Raw genomic sequence first — 16293 nt, 5'->3', positions numbered from 1 at the left:
TCTTCTTCCTCGAACACTTCCAATCACGCCGTTCTCCTGCTCTCCTCTGCAAAACTTCCTCCTGCGCCCCACAACTCCCTAAGCTCATCTTCTCCAAGCTGCATTCCTGCGCCATTGTTGATGCCACCGCGTCGGTTGATCAAACACAGCACGCCGGAATCGTCAATGGCTGCCGTAGATCTGGGAAGCGTGGAGTGGGAAAGGTCCAAAATTTCCACCCAGGACATCAATCTCTTGAAGAAGCTGGGGATCAGCAAGAAGCCCAAGGCGCTGTGCTTCCCTAGTGAAGAAAGCTACCCAACCCCTCCAATGGGGTATCGGGTAAGTTTTGTCGACCATCTCATCCGCGGTCTTTCCGCCCCCATTCATCCTTTCCTCCGCGGATTACTTTTTGTTTATGGTCTGCAACTTCACCACCTCACGCCCAATTCTATCCTCCACATTTCCATTTTCATCACCCTCTGCGAGGCCTTCCTTGGCGTCCAGCCTAACTGGGCGCTATGGAAGCGCATTTTCTTTTGTCGCCGCAATGGCTCTCCCAATGTCGCCTATAATATAGGCGGCGTTGTTATCTCCGTTCGCCCCGCAGTTGATTACTTCGACGTCAAACTCCCTGACTCAGTTCAAGGGTGGCGCAAGAAGTGGCTGTACATTCAGGAGGAAAACCATGGATGTGCTGAAGACAACATCCCTCCTTTCGATGGTGCCGAGAAAATCCTTCGCCGCCGCTCCTGGGATGCAGAGGCTACCGAGGAAGAAAGAATATCGACAGAAGCCCTGATGACTCGCATCCATGAGTTGCAGAATCCTCGCGGCAAAGAGTTGTCAGGTATCCAAATCACGGCGTATTTTCTTAGAACCAGAGTGCAGCCTCTTCAGGCTCGCAAATACCCTCTCTGGAAGTACGCTGGCGACAAGGACGCAGATCGGTTGTCGGCGGATTTAGAGGTCAAGGACTTAGAGAAGCTTGTCCGAAAAATCTCCTCTCTCAGCAAAAAAGATCCTGTCCCTTCTTCTTGCCGTGTAAAACCGTATAGCGCCACCAATGCGCTTCCCAAGGTAACCCTTGTCGATTGATTTGTTATTGCCTTGTCATCTTTTTTGTAACTCCTTTATTGACATCGCTCCCTGTTTTTTGTATAGAACCATCCAAATCTTGTCTCGCTTCCTCCCCTTCCTGAAGGTGGAGAAGTCGATGAGAGGGCCGTTGTCACCGATGACAACCAAGATGCCCCCTCTTTTGTGAATGAACCCGCAGATTCTCAAAAATCTGCGGGATCTTCTGAAAAGGAGGCTGCCTCTGAAGGCACTGCATCGGCACAATCTCCCCCTCCTGCTGTTTCTCCGAGGAACAAAAGGAAAAGGGATGATGTCGAAGATTCCGGCACCTCCAAAGCCGAAGAAGCCGTCCCTTCTCGTTCGAAGGCAGCTTTTGATCCATACCTTGACGCCCTCATCAGCTCGTAAGTCACCTTTTATTTCCTCTTGTTTTTGTACTCGAAGTTTTTTTTGTCTATCATGCTTTTTACACTGCCGTCATTTGATCGTAGTGGCGACGAGGAAGAAATACCAGCTTTTGATGCGACTGCTCGAACGAGTACGTCGCATACTATATAGTTGTTTCTGAGGCGCAGATTGAAGGAGAAGAATCTTCGCCTCCTCAACAAAACCTCAACGCTCCTACTCCTCCTTCAAGCCCCCTTGTCCCTTCACCAAAAAGGACAAGGGTTGAAACAATCCCAGAGCCTACCCTCCAATTGGGTAGCTCCTCTAGTCCTCTCTTGGATGATGTAAGTTCTTAATTTTCTTATCACTGTCTATATTTCCTCTGTTTGCTTCTTTATGCCATCATATTTTTCCTATACCGATGTTTTCTTTCTTTGTCCTTCTTTGATAGCCTATGATCAAAGAGCTTATTCGCATCGGTGCCCAATTCATTGGGTACCGTGAGTATGCCAGCAAGACTGAAGGTAATAACTCTTTGCTGGCCCTTGTTTATAACTTCTTGCTCCTGTTTTGTCGCAATTTTGATGATTCTTAACTATTTTGGCAGAAAAACTTGCGGAAGCCAACAAGCTTGTCGACACGCTTGCTCAGAAATTAGAGCAAAGTGAAGCGGCTCGCAAAAAGTCTGAACTTGATGCTGGCAAAGCTAAAGCAGAGGCTGATAAGGCCAAGGCAGAAGCTGCTGGTGTCGAAGATCTACAAAAAAGACTTGATGATGCCGAAACTGCTTTGAACGAGCATAAAGCCGCGCAGGCTACTCGTGAAAAGGCGATCATCAAGCGCTTGAACTCGCAGAATCGGCGCTTTGTCGGTAATTTTGTCGATCCATTCTATCTTTTTTAGACTTGCTTTTCTTTACTTGCTGTCGACCAACATATATTTTCTGCATCAGGTAAAACAAACCAAGAATTTGAGCTTGAAGATCCCGACAACGATCCTCTTCTCGACGCACTCTCTATCCTTGAGTTTCATGGAACCGAAGCTCGCGAAGGCATTGAACAGGCTGACGCAGGATTGTCACGGCTATTCCCCTATTTCTTCCCGAAGAAAATGGAACCCAAGACTTTCCTTGCTCTTGCCAAGGACTTCAATCCACCAGAAGATCTTGGGCTGAAGATGCGCCAAGAGAACATGAAGATTGCTGTCGAAAGCACTGTTGCCTTGGTCGCCGACAGCCAGCAAACTATTGACTGGACGAAGGTTGGCGATACAGAAGAGATGGAGACCACGAAGTGGCGGGCACTGATCAGGGCGGCAAAGCCCAATACGAAGAAAATCCTGGCCTATCTCGAAATCAAGCCATCTTCGACTCCTAGCTCATCGAAGCCGGAGGTCTAGTTGAATGCCTCTTCTTTTTTCTTTTTTTATTTTTTTTATTTTTCCTGCTTCTTTTGCCGTTGTCGCCATAGTAGTTTTGGCGACAACGTTCGCAATAGCCCTTCTGAAGAACTTCTCCTGTAATATCTATGTAAATTTTCTGAAGATCAATGAAATTCTATCTTGCACTATCATTGATCCTGAGACTTTCTTTTCCAGTTGATATTTGATAACTACTCCGCCAATCCTTGTTCTGCCGATACTTCGCCTGCTTCTTCATTCTCGAAGAAAACCCTTGTCGAAGATTCTTCAAGTAAACATCTGTCGCAAGATTTGCAAGAACTTCGCCAACAACTTCAATCCATGAAGAAACAAACTCTTGCGATGATGGAGCAATCTCGAAAAGCATCCGAGAGAGAGAAAATTGCTCTTCAACAGGCAAAAGAAGCCATTGCTGCAAAGGATGCTGCTGCTGCTGAGGCTACCGAAGCTTCTTCTCGAGAAAATTATATGCTTCAGCTAATGACTGACGCCAGCCTGGACATGACAGGTATGTTTCTTGTTCATAACCATGCTGGATATTGTTCTTGCTATTTTCCTTCCTTGGCAATTTATTTGCTGGACCAGGCTCATTTTTGGATACTGCTGCCGAAGATCAACGTGTTGAAGCTCGAGCCAATGTTCTGCTCAGACTGGCTGCACAACATGGTTCTAACTTTTGGGTTACTCCTGAGCGTACCCGCCAAATTGTCAGATTCCAAGATCGTGCGGCTCAGGTCCGTGACTTCCTCGACTTCTGTACGATGACTTTGTTTTTAGTTTATGGAACCATGTTCCCTCGCAACAAGATGCCAGAAACTCTTCCTGCTTTAATGGAAAAATTTCGAGATGCTCCTCGAATCCATGGCTTTGTACGGGCTCAACTCTCTGCTGGCGCAAGATTTGCTATGATGATGATAAAGATCTGCTATCCAAAATTGCCCATGAATCAAATTGTTTCCAAGTGCCTGGCTAAGATGTCAAAGAAGAAGAGAAACATGGGCAAAATTGATGATCTTGTAACTCCTGTAGCCGAAGATATGATGGATGAACTTCTTCGGATGGATGCTGAATTCTTTGTGAAGGGTAGCTATGCCGAGCATAGTACTCATCCTTCCAATGAGCGAATAACCATAGACCATGTGCTAGGTATCCGTTGAGGGTTTTTTCCTTTTTCTTGTTGTAGTTTCTCCATTGATACGCCTTTGTGTATTTGTAAACATGATCTATATTGTAAGGCTGTCAACTTTGTAAATATATATTGTTTCTATTTTTGATCGTCAAGCCCCTGAGCCTTTGGCTGGGGTTTATACTGTTTTGTTATCCCGAAGTTTTTCTCTTGTTGCAAGAAAATATATATGTTTTGCTGTCGATGGGTACGAGCCCCCGAGTGTCTTGGTGGTGACGTTCTATATTTTTGTTGCGAGGTTTTCAGACCAAAGCAGTAAAAGTTTGACGAGTACACTATGTTTATAGTTGTTAGCTCCCGATGTTCTATTTGGCGAGGTATTCTTGTACCAAGGCGAAATATTTCGGTAAGTCTAGTTTATCTATATTGTGTATATTTTGTAACTTGAAGGCATTGAGCCCCCGAGTGTGTCGAAGAATAAGAAGTATATCTCCACTATCTTTATTATATTGCAGCACCGCGAGCCCGCCTCATTAAAAACCTTTCCGGCCCCACTCGGTGCCCCGAAAAGGAAAAGAGTGCGTCTGAAAACTCGCGGGCATTTCAGTACATTGTATTTTTACAGAGGAGGACTATATTTCGACTCTAAGCGTAGAACCGCCTGAGCTGTGCCACGTTCCAGGGGTTTTTCTCGGGAACCCCTGTCTTCTTGTCCTTGATCCTATATGCTCCTCCGTCGATGACTTCCGTGACGACGTAAGGTCCCAACCATGGTGACTCGAGCTTTTCAGTACTTTGCTGGTTAAGCCGTAGGACCAAATCGCCGACCTGGAAAGATCTGGGCCGCAATCGTCAACTGTGGTAGTTTTTTAGGTCCTGTTGGTACTTGGTAACTCGTGATAGTACTTCATCTCGAGCTTCATCGAGTGCATCCATATCGTCCTCCCGAGCTTTTCGTGATGTTTCCTCGTCATACTCTGTTACTCTTGGAGAATCATGCTCTATTTCGATTGGTAGTACTGCTTCGGCTCCGTGGACGAGAAAAAACGGAGTTTCTTGTGTCGCCGTATTTGGTGTTGTTCGGATGCTCCACCGAACACTTGGCAATTCTTCTGGCCAAGTATGTCGAGCCTTTTCAAGCGGTCCTAGTAGGCGCTTTTTAATGCCGTTGCAGATGATACCATTGGCTTTTTCGACTTGGCCATTTGTTTGCGGGTGTCCAACTGACGCAAAGTGCAATTTGATGCCTACTTCTGCGCAGTATGCCTTGAACTCCTTAGCTGTAAAATTAGTGCCATTGTCCGTGACAATGCTATGCGGCACTCCAAACCGAAAAATGAGGCCTTTCACGAACTTTATTGCCGACACTGCATCTGGTGAGTTTATTGGCTTCGCTTCTACCCACTTGGTGAATTTGTCGACAGCAACTAACAGGTACTCATATCCTCCTGGCGAAGCTTTGTGCAACTTGCCCACCATATCAAGTCCCCATTGGGCAAAGGGCCATGACAATGGTATTGGCATCAGCTCTGCCGCCGGAGAGTGAGGTTTTGCGGTGAATCTCTGGCACGCGTCGCAGGTTCGTACTATCTCTTTTACATCCTCGATTGCTGTCAGCCAGTAAAATCCTGCCCGAAAAACGTTGGCCGCAATAGCTCGGCTGCTCGCGTGGTGACCACATATTCCTTCATGTACATCCTTTAGGATTATCCTTCCTTCTTCGGGTGTGACGCACCTTTGCAGGACGCCTGAAATACTTCGCTTGTATAACTCTCCTTTGACCACTGTGAAAGCTTTGGATCGTCGAATAATTCACCTTGCCACAACTGGATCGTCGGGTATTTCTTTCCTAAGGATATACGATATGTACGCTTGCATCCAAGGAACTTCTACCATCATCACAAGCTCTTGGTTTTCTTCGTCATCCACGGCTTCTTTGAGGGGCGCCGAAGTTTTTTCCTCCTTTGCTTTTTTCTACGCTTTCTTCGGCTTTGTGGATCTCTCCGCTATTTCTTCCCAAAATACACCTGGCGGGATTGGGAGGCACTGCGACCCGATGTTTGCGAGAACGTCGGCTTCATCATTGCTCAACCTACTGATGTGATTTACCTCGCATCCATCAAACAGCTTCTCAAGCTCATTGTACACCTCCTTGTATGCTATCATGCTATCATTGACTGCATCACATTGGTTCATAACTTGCTGAGCCACCAATTGTGAGTCACCAAAGATTTTTAGTCGAGTTGCGCCGCAAGCTTTCGCCATCTTCATCCCGTGTATGAGGGCATCGTATTCTGCTTCATTGTTGGATGCGTTTGGGAACGTCATCCGTAGGACATATTTTAACTTGTCGCCTTCGGGTGATATAAGTATCACTCCTGCGCCAGCTCCTTCTACTCTCTTGGATCCATCAAAGTTCATAGTCCAAGTTCTCAACAAATCTGGGGGTCCCGTGTTTTGCAGCTCCATCCACTCTGCAATGAAATCTGGCAAAACTTGCGACTTGATTGCCTTTCTTTTTTCATACGTGATGTCCCGAGGGGAAAGTTCTATTCCCCAAAGGGAGACACGTCCTGTAGCTTCTGGATTGTTCAGTATATTTGAAAGAGGTGCTTCATTGACTACTATTATCGGGTGTGCCGAAAAATAGTGGCGCAACTTTCTTGCCGTTGTAATCACTCCATATGCTAGCTTCTGGTACTGCGGGTACCGCTGTTTGGAAGGCGATAAAACTTCACTGATGAAATATACCGGCCTTTGCACTCCATGGAGTTTTCCTCCTTCTTCTCTTTCGACGACTAACACCGTGCTAACCACCTGGGGTGTGGCTGCAATGTACAGCAGGAGAGGTTCCTTTTCCTTCGGCGCCACCAAGATTGGTGGTGTCGAGATTGTACGTTTCAGATCCTCGAAAGCTCTATCGGCTTCTTCGTTCCACTGGAATTTCTCCCCTTGCTTTATTAAAGCGTAGAACGGTAACGCTTTTTCTCCTAGCCTGGCGACGAATCTGCTTAAAGCTGCGACTCGCCCAGTTAATTATTGTACTTCTTTCAACTTTGTTGGCTTCCTCATTGTTACGATAGCTTGTATTTTATCGGGATTTGCTTCAATCCCTCTTGCTGAAACTAGAAACCCAAGAAGTTCTCCTGTTGGGACGCCGAAGGAGCACTTCGTCGGGTTCAGCTTGAGGCAGAATTTGTCGAGGTTGTCGAAGATTTCCTTGAGATCCTCGATCAGCGTTGTCCCTTTTTTTGATGTTATGACGACATCGTCGATGTACACTTGCACATTTTTTCCAATCTGTGTCGCCAAGCACTTCTGCATCATCCTCTGATATGTTGCTCCCGCGTTTTTCAGACCAAAGGGCATTGTTCTATAGCAAAACACGCCGTAAGGTGTGATGAACGCTGTTTTTACTTCATCTTCTTCTTTTAACCTGATCTGGTTATAACCAGAATATGCGTCCAAAAAGGGAAGACGTTCACATCCTGCCGTGGAGTCGATAATTTGGTCGATCCTCGGGAGGGGAAAGTGATCCTTTGGACAATGTTTATTGAGACACGTAAAGTCGACGCACATGCGAAGGACCTTAGTGTTTTTCTTCGGCACCAACACTGGATTTGCTACCCATGTGGCCTCTGTGTGTAGCTCCTTGATAAAACCAGCTTCTCTTAGTCGATCAATTTCTGACAGCATAGCCTTGCGGTTTGGTTCCGAAAAAGGTCGTAAAGGTTGTTTGATTGGTCTCGCTAGTGGATCCAAGTTTAGGTGGTGCTCGGCAAGTTCCCTGGGTACTCCTGGCATGTCAGCTGGACACCATGCGAAGATTTTCCAGTTCTCACGGAGGAACTCGACGAGCGCGCTTTCCTATGCGAGGTCCATGTCGTTTGCGATGGATGTCGTATTTTTTGGATCAGTCGGGTGAATCTGCACCTCCTTAGAATTTTTCTCGGTGTTGAAAGTTGATTCTTTATTTGGCCTTCCGACGTCTGGCAGCACGTCGTAGTCAGTCATAAGCCTTGACGCCAAATACTCAGCTTGCATCCCGAAAGTTTCTGATATTCGATGAAAATCCTTATCACACTTATCGGCTAGGGCGAAGCTTCCTTTGATTGTGATTGGTCCCTTAGGTCCAGGCATCCTCCACAATAGGTACGTGTAATGTGGTACCGCCATAAATCTAGCATATGCTGGTCGTCACAACAAAGCGTGGTATTGTGACGGAAAATCTATGACTTCAAACTCCAGCTTCTCGATTCTGTAATTTTCTCGGGTCCCAAACTGAACGTCGAGGTTAATCTTCCCCAGCGGATAACTTGGCTTCTCCGGTGTGATACCGTGGAATCTCGTGTCCGTTGGTTTCAGGTTTGCTAGGGATATGTTCATCTTCCTTAATGTATATGCATACATAAGGTTTAAACTGCTGCCGCCATCTATGAACACGCGAGATACGTCGAACCCTGCGATAACTGCCGGTAGTATAAGTGCTGACTGCCCTGGTCGAGGAACTTGCTGTGGATGATCCGCTATGGTGAAGCCAATGTATTGCCCTGACCAATTAAGATACTCGACTGTTGGTGGAGGCATTTTTTCTGCCATGAACACCTATCGCGAGATTACTTTCTGAGCTCTATTAGATGGCCTTCCCTTCTGAATCATCGAGACCGCTCCGTTAGAGTTAGGATCAACATAAGGCGGTGGTGCAGGTGCTGCCGCTATTCTGAGCTGATGTCGATTTTCGTCCGTAATCGCGGGAGGAGGTGGCAAGTGAATCTCACTCCTGGGTTCTCGAGGATTTCTCTGTGCTGCCTGAGCATTGGCATGCCCTGCATACCTTAGCATTGCCTGGAAATTTTGACAGTCCTTCTGCAGATGTCCTAACTGTCTTTTTCCGTTGCTGTCGAGGAAAAAGTGCATCTGACACGGCCCGTTCATCATCTCTTCGGGAGACACGAAAGGCCTCTGGAACCTTGGCCCGCTCCTTTGCCTATTGTTTCGGGAGTCATCTCTATTGTCGCCTCGTTGCTCATTGCTTCTCTGGTAATCATCTCTGTTGTTTCCTCCGGCGCTTGCTCGGAAGCCAGCCGAGATTTGACCTGGAGCGTCATAGCTCGAGTACTGCCGAGGAAATCGTCGCCTTGGTTGATAATTTCGACCGCGGTCTTCCTCTGGCGACCTATGCCATTTGTTGTGAACAGCATCTTCTCCATCTGCCCATCTGTTTGCTATTTCCATTAGTGCAGATACTGTCTTTGGATTGGTCCTTCCCAAGTCCTCGACAAAATCTCCACGCCTGATACCTGCGACAAACGCGTCTATTGCTCTCTCGTCAGATATGTTTTCTGCCGAGTTTTTGATGATATTCCACCTTTGGATATACTTTCTCATTTGCTCGTCTGGCTTTTGTCGGCACGCCCTCAGTTCCTCTAATGACGCAGGTTTTTTACATGTGGATCGGAAGTTCTTGACGAACACATCCTCGAAGCTACCCTAGCTGTCGATAGATCCTGGAGGAAGTTTCTTTATCCAAGATCGTGTGGCTCCACTTAAATGCACCTGGATGCTTTGCATAGCTGTTGCTCTGGTTCCTCCTGTGAGCTTCACCGTCTCGAGGTAATCAACTAGCCAATCCTCTGGATCTTGAAGGCTGTCGAATTTCTTGAAGTTATCGGGTAACTTGAATCCTGAAGGGACTCGAGTTTTTCGAACTCTCCTTGTGAAGCATGGCAAACCACACATATCCTCGTCGTTTAGCTCTGGGGACTGCCGATGTTCCCTTCTGCTTTGTCGCGCTCTGTCGACCCTTGCTTGTGCTACCGTATCCCTTGCTCCACTTGGTCCTTCGGGAGCTGCTGCTGTTGCTGCCGCAGGTCGTGGACTATTTTGCCTTGCTGTTCCTTCGGGAGGTGTTGATACAAACGCCGTTCCCATGGCTCCAACTCCTGCCATTGCCATGTTATATAATGTCTCCCTTGGATCTCCTGGTGGTGGCCTGGATGCAAGGATGAAAGCCTGTGTTGCCATATACCCAGCTTCTGGTGTCTTGGGGATGATGTTCCCTCTCGTGTCTATCGACATAAAAGACATGTCGAGGTTTTGAACCAAGTGCTCTCTTTGTCCTTCAGGTACGTTTTGTAACCTTGATCTTGCTCTGTTCCGAGCTTCTCTGTGGCTATCACCCGAAGTTCTAGATTGTCGACTCAGCTCTGCCCTTCGCCTACTTGACGCAGAGGCTGCCTCCTTTCTTCTGTTTAACTCAGCTGTCTGTTTTTCCAATTCCCTTGCGGCTCGTGCGAGCCTGTATTGATATGCTTGTAACTCTTCTGGCGTGGCTGTGGTGGCCATTGGTTCTGAGCCATCCATAGCTCTTGCGGCTCTATCCCATGCTGCTTGCGGAAGTTGGACTCTATCTCGCGGCTGTGGCCCGATATATTTATTGCCTAAGCCTCGTCGCAAATCAGAGGGATCGACGTATGGATTTCCCAAATCGTCGAAAGCCTCAGATGTTTCCTCCTGGTCACGGCTTGGCTCTCTGATGACGTAAATCTGATGATACTTTGTATTCAGATCTATGCTGGGTTTGGTGACACCATCATGAAGATTGGCGAAGACCTTGCCCACTGTAGTGGATTTATCGATGAAGTTGAAGCTGTCGACACTGCTTGAGTCATCGCTTATATAAGAGTCCGCGGATGACTCAAACGACATGTCGCTGAAGATCTTGGCAAGTTTTTCTCTTGCCCTGGTGCTGATGAAGCGTGACGACGAAGTTTCTTCTTCTCCTGATTCGGTTGACGATGTATAGCTTGAAAAATCGGAATCGACTGCCGACGATCCCGACAAAATCGGAATTTCGACACGATACGATCCTTCTTTCTCGACGCGAAAGTGAAATCTTCCGAACGTCATCTCCATAGGCTCCTCCAGATACGCATATGCATCCAAACGGGGGGCGGGTGAGGAACAAAATCGACAGGACCAGTTGCGATCTGTTTACCTCGATCCATCACGTTGCTTGCGGTTGATGAAGTCGACGATCTTGAACGTGCCATCGAGATCGGATCCTTGACACCTCTAGTTCCCACAGACGGCGCCAATTGACAAGGTATCAACTTGTCAATGCCTACGAGTTGTAGACTAGGGTTTAGTTGGAAGTAGAGGGCAAGTAGATCTCGAAGGTTTCAGCCGAAAAGTACTCGACGATTATGAGAACTAGGGTTTAAGAGACAATGATTCGATGCTTTCTTTGTCCCTCGACTCCCCCTTATATAGGAGGCGGAGCCGAGGGATTCGTATTGTACAAGTTACAGAGTCCGGGAAGGTTTCTAACTCATCCCGCAAGATTACAAATAATGTTTCCTATTACAACTCTAGCTTTCCTTAACAATATCTTGGGCTTCCGAATCTTCTTATTCCTCGGGTAGTGGGCCTTCAGTAAACCCCGGGTACTATCTTCGGCAGGCCCATTGGGGATGCCTATGTCACATGGAATACAAGTAGAACCTATGGAATATTCCTTCATATAAACTCAATGAAAACATTAGTCCATAGGGGTTGTCATTGATTACCAAAACCACACATAGGGGCAACATACCCTTACACGTACTCATCTTCCCAGTTCACCGGTGTTGCGGCCATTTGGTTGCAATCCTTCCTCGTCCAATTTTCGCAGGCTGACTGGCTGAAGTATGTTCAAGGCATTATGGCACGGTTCATGCGCAACCAGCATCAGGTTCTTCTCGGTGGCTCTATCATATTTCTCGGGGAATTTTACTTTTTGCCCCATTTTACATGGGACTTCTACTATTTGGGGAGATTTTATAATTTGCCACATATTACATAGAACCTTTATAATTTGCCACACATTACTTAGTCTTTTACTATTTGCCACATATTACATTAATTTCTTTATAATTTGCCATTTTTCTCCTTTTACAGATTTATTCATTATTTTAACTCCAAGATACGTTGTGGAATACAGTATGTGTACCTGTGCTGGAAACCAAATCGATCAACTGATCCGCTCCAATTATTAGTTCTAACGCCGACAATGAACGACTAGCGCCTGATTCCCCTCTCCCAAACAAGCGCCACCGGCATGGATGTCGTCGCGGTGCCCTGGAGCACCCACACGCCAAGATCCACGCCGGCCGGCTGTGAGAACCGGAACTTAACTTTCCAATCCTCATGTGTTACTCGTCAATCTCAAGATCAATGTTGATGACACAGCGAAATGTATATCATTACAAACGTACAAAAAAAATATTTATTACAAAGATTGAATAGCCACATAGTGTGACATTCATTACAATCAGAAAACACAGCGGGATAGATAAAACACGAAGTGACTCCATCTCAGCCACAGGCAGTTGATGTAGTCCACGAGGCCTCACTCTTCAATGTCGTCGTAGTTGTTGTAGTCTTCCTGGTCTTTGTAGTACTCTGGATATCAACAAAAGTATTGTCATGAGTACATAGAGTACTCAACACACCCCCTTGATGCAAGACCTAATATATCTACATGAGGCTTCAAAGGAAGGTTGTAGGTTCATTTGCGTAAAGCTAATTTTATTTGCAATATATTTGGTAGAAACAGTTTTAGATGAAAACATGTTTTATAATGAGTGTAATATTTCTCATCAATGTGGTTGTCCTTGACAACTCACATATCTCATAGGATTCGGATTTTAGGGAAAGGAGGAAAGAACAGAGAGACAAAGAGAGAATTTGCAAAGCAGGTTCCTATATGTCAAGAAGGATTCATGTGTCATCCATAACCGTGGACACGGCTATTCGAATAGTTTTAACTCTGCAGAGGTTGTACACTTTACCCACACGACACAACCTCGTCTTGTTTCCCACCAGTCGTCGCTGATTTAATACACACCAATTGGTGTACCGGCAGAGGGATCGTGACAAGGTCTTTTAGCTAGATGCCCCAAAGATGTGACATGCCCACCGGGTCTGGCGCACGGCACTGGGAGTACGTCCCCAAACCGGTCCCCCCATCTGTGCTGAAGGTTCTCCCGTAGGCAGCCACCTCATCTGCGGTACGGCGACATCAACACCTAAGGCTGACTAACTTACTTAACCAGGGCAGTGCCCATATAGCATGTGGTTGTACGGTTGTCACAATCTTCAAATCCAAGACTTATTAGGACCCTTAGCGGCACGAACGACGGATTGCTCCCTCCAAATTGTGAAGGTCAGCCAATCGCTCCTTCAACATTTGATTCAGCTGTCGCCCGCGCCATGTTTAGATGGTAAATTTAACCCAGAGTAGGAGAGAGAGTAGAGGAAGCAATGACGGCTAAGCAGCCTAGCTCAACGAGCTCAACAACTTTCAAAAGAGTATGTTTGACCCGAAGGTCGGTCAATTCCTCCAAAGAGGCAATATGAAGTATCCTAATGATTATTTAGCATGCTAAGCATATCTACTCTATCAGGATTATTATATAATCTCTACTCAGGGTATCAAGTAAAAGGCGACAAGCAAATCAAGGTTGGTGTGTCAATCGGCACGCTAGCTACTGGAATAAAATAGCATATATATTTGTAAAACATAAAATAGCATGCGCTTTGTAAAACTGGGATAAACATGATGAGAGGGATGCCTTCGTTGTAGAGACTCTCCTATTCACCTTTCTGCTCGTAACCGTCCCACTCTCCACTCCCTAATCGCCGTGTCGCAACAATAATAATCTAAATAAATACAAGCAACACAGCGAAAGAACATTCGAAGGAAAAGTGGCAAATAAAATCCAATGAAGTCTAGCAAGGTTTAGACGGTTCATGGGGTAATGGTCGGTTCGCTCTCTTATCACCGATATCGCATTAGGGTAATAACATATATTTAAAATAGCCAATATAGATGGCATAGTTTCAATATGCAATGCACATACAACAAACAACTAGGTAGACGCACTCATGCAAGGATGAACTATGTAAGGCTCACACGCATGAACTAGCTAAGTTGACAGGATCAGCAATATAATATTGAGAAAAATATCTACCGTATCCAAAGCATATAGAATTATCATGCAAATACAAAATACTATATGCATCTTCTAACATACAAGCATCATACGCATGGAAATAATAATGTAAAGGTAATCATAACCTGAACTAGTCCACTAACAGTACCCCTCAATAAAAACAGTAGCAGTTACACGTAGTTAGGAGACATAGTAAATAATCTAGCCATTGAACTAAACATTAAGCAACCTGGGCAGTAACAGCACAATATATAACACCTAGCAATTTACTGTAAACGAACCACCTAATATGATAAATTGAACAATGACCGAACTAGCAAATCAACACTAGAACATATATATACGCGAGGCAATCACTATGTACTTAAGCATGTATATATACAAGTGCAAAACAATATAGAACCCATCCTGTAAGTATACTGAAAAATCTATAACTAGACATGTGCAATCAACTTGCAGCAGTTCTACTACATGACTAACACATGCGAACCGCTAGATGATATTCAGTTTAAAGAGATGCATCTTATTAAATCTAATTCAATCTAAACAAGTATAAATAAAATGCAGGGATAAATAAACTAACAGCATTACATGAGTAGATGCAACTACACAAATACGTGGATAGCTAACTGTACGGCTAGAAATAACTAACAACAGAACATGCACTCGTGTGTATACCTAGTATATGCAATGAGTTCACCTTAGTTTTTTTACAAAATAGATAGAAACTCATAGGGTACGATCACAACTGGGCACACTACTAGCTTCCTGGAGTTGTTCGGCCCAAGTCTTGTGCTGAAGACATAACCAGAGAACGTGTTCTACATAGACCAATCTGACCATGACGCCAGATGGCATTCGGTTCACCGGCAGCGCGACGAACTACCAAACTAAGGCTGAGGATCATGTCTAGGAGGTAGCTCTATGGATGGGGATCACGTTCCAAGCAAAAGAAACGGTTGGTTCTCACCGAGTTCATCACAGTTTGAGGTAGACGTCGGCGGCCGAAGTCGATCGCGTTGCCGGAGGTGTCGTGGATGATCAACGATTTCCCTTTTCCTTCCGTGGGTTGGCTTCCTTGCTCCTGGTGACCTCTCTGGCGCAGCAGCTCCTCCTCTCGTGGCCTGGGTCGTCGGGAACGACGGCGGCGTTCGGCAGCGTTCGGCGGTGTTCTCGCGAGTTTGGCTTACTATGTGAGCCTATGGCTTCAGTGGTGGAGTTGGATGAAAGAGCAGAGCAGGGACGTCGGTCTGAGGCTGTATAGGAGAAGAACGGGCTCTCTAAAGGACGTGATCAAAGGAGATATTAAAGGCTGAGGTAAAGGCGGCAGTTTACGGTGTCGTTAATGGCTGGCGTTTCCACAAGCATTCACGTACGCCACTGCACTCGGACGGTTCGTGTGAGGGTATGCAAGTCGAACGTTTGCTGGCTTGAATTCATGTCATTGATGGTTGGCGCACTGGTAGAAAAACGCTCATCTATACCGGTTCCAGAGGGGCATTCGTACCGGTTGAGAAACCGGTATTAATTATCCGGCACTAAAGGCCCCCCCTTTCGTACCGGTTGCTTACGAACCGGTATAAAAGGGGCCTCCACGTGGGCCACCAGGAGAGCTCAGGGCCAAGGAGCTTTGGTACCGGTTGGTAATACGAACCGGTACCAAAGGTTCCCACCCGCGGCAGGGAATTTGCCCAAATCTCTGCCGCGGCAGAGAATTGGATTTTTAGGGTTTTTGGAGGGGTTTAGGGATATCGGTTTGTTTCATATCGCGTTGATGCACCAGAAACGCGTTTGGGTTTAGGTAGTACATGAAGATCAAGATGATGCATAGCAAGTTGGTGCATATAATATAACACACATGTAATTGCATAAGATCGCAAATTAAGTAGCACTATGCATGAAGATCGATCTTCATGCATAGTGGTACTCTCCGAGGCGTACTCTATATATGTCTATTACATGTAGCATAGTGGTACTCTTCGAGTCAACTATATATGTAACATGTACATCTTCATTCATAGTGGTACTCTGCGAATGGTGGTATGACGTCCCGAAGGAAAAATCCCGCCAATTCCTCGCCTATTGCTATGAAGCGGTCATCGATTGAGAGCTTGTTCCGCTTTCTTGCCAACTATAAAAGAATAAGATACAAATGAATACATGAAACAACTATTACTGAAACTCAGCACAACTTATGATAAGAAAACAAATTTGTGAAGATTGTTTTTGTACCTCTTTATTTCTTTCATTATTCGTTCTCTCGCTGACAATTCTGCGGATGTACTCGCAAACGAAGAATCCACAGAG

Source organism: Lolium perenne, chromosome 5, assembly GCF_019359855.2.
Source record: "Lolium perenne isolate Kyuss_39 chromosome 5, Kyuss_2.0, whole genome shotgun sequence".
Taxonomy (NCBI): domain Eukaryota; kingdom Viridiplantae; phylum Streptophyta; class Magnoliopsida; order Poales; family Poaceae; genus Lolium; species Lolium perenne.
Note: the sequence above shows the minus strand (reverse complement) of the source record.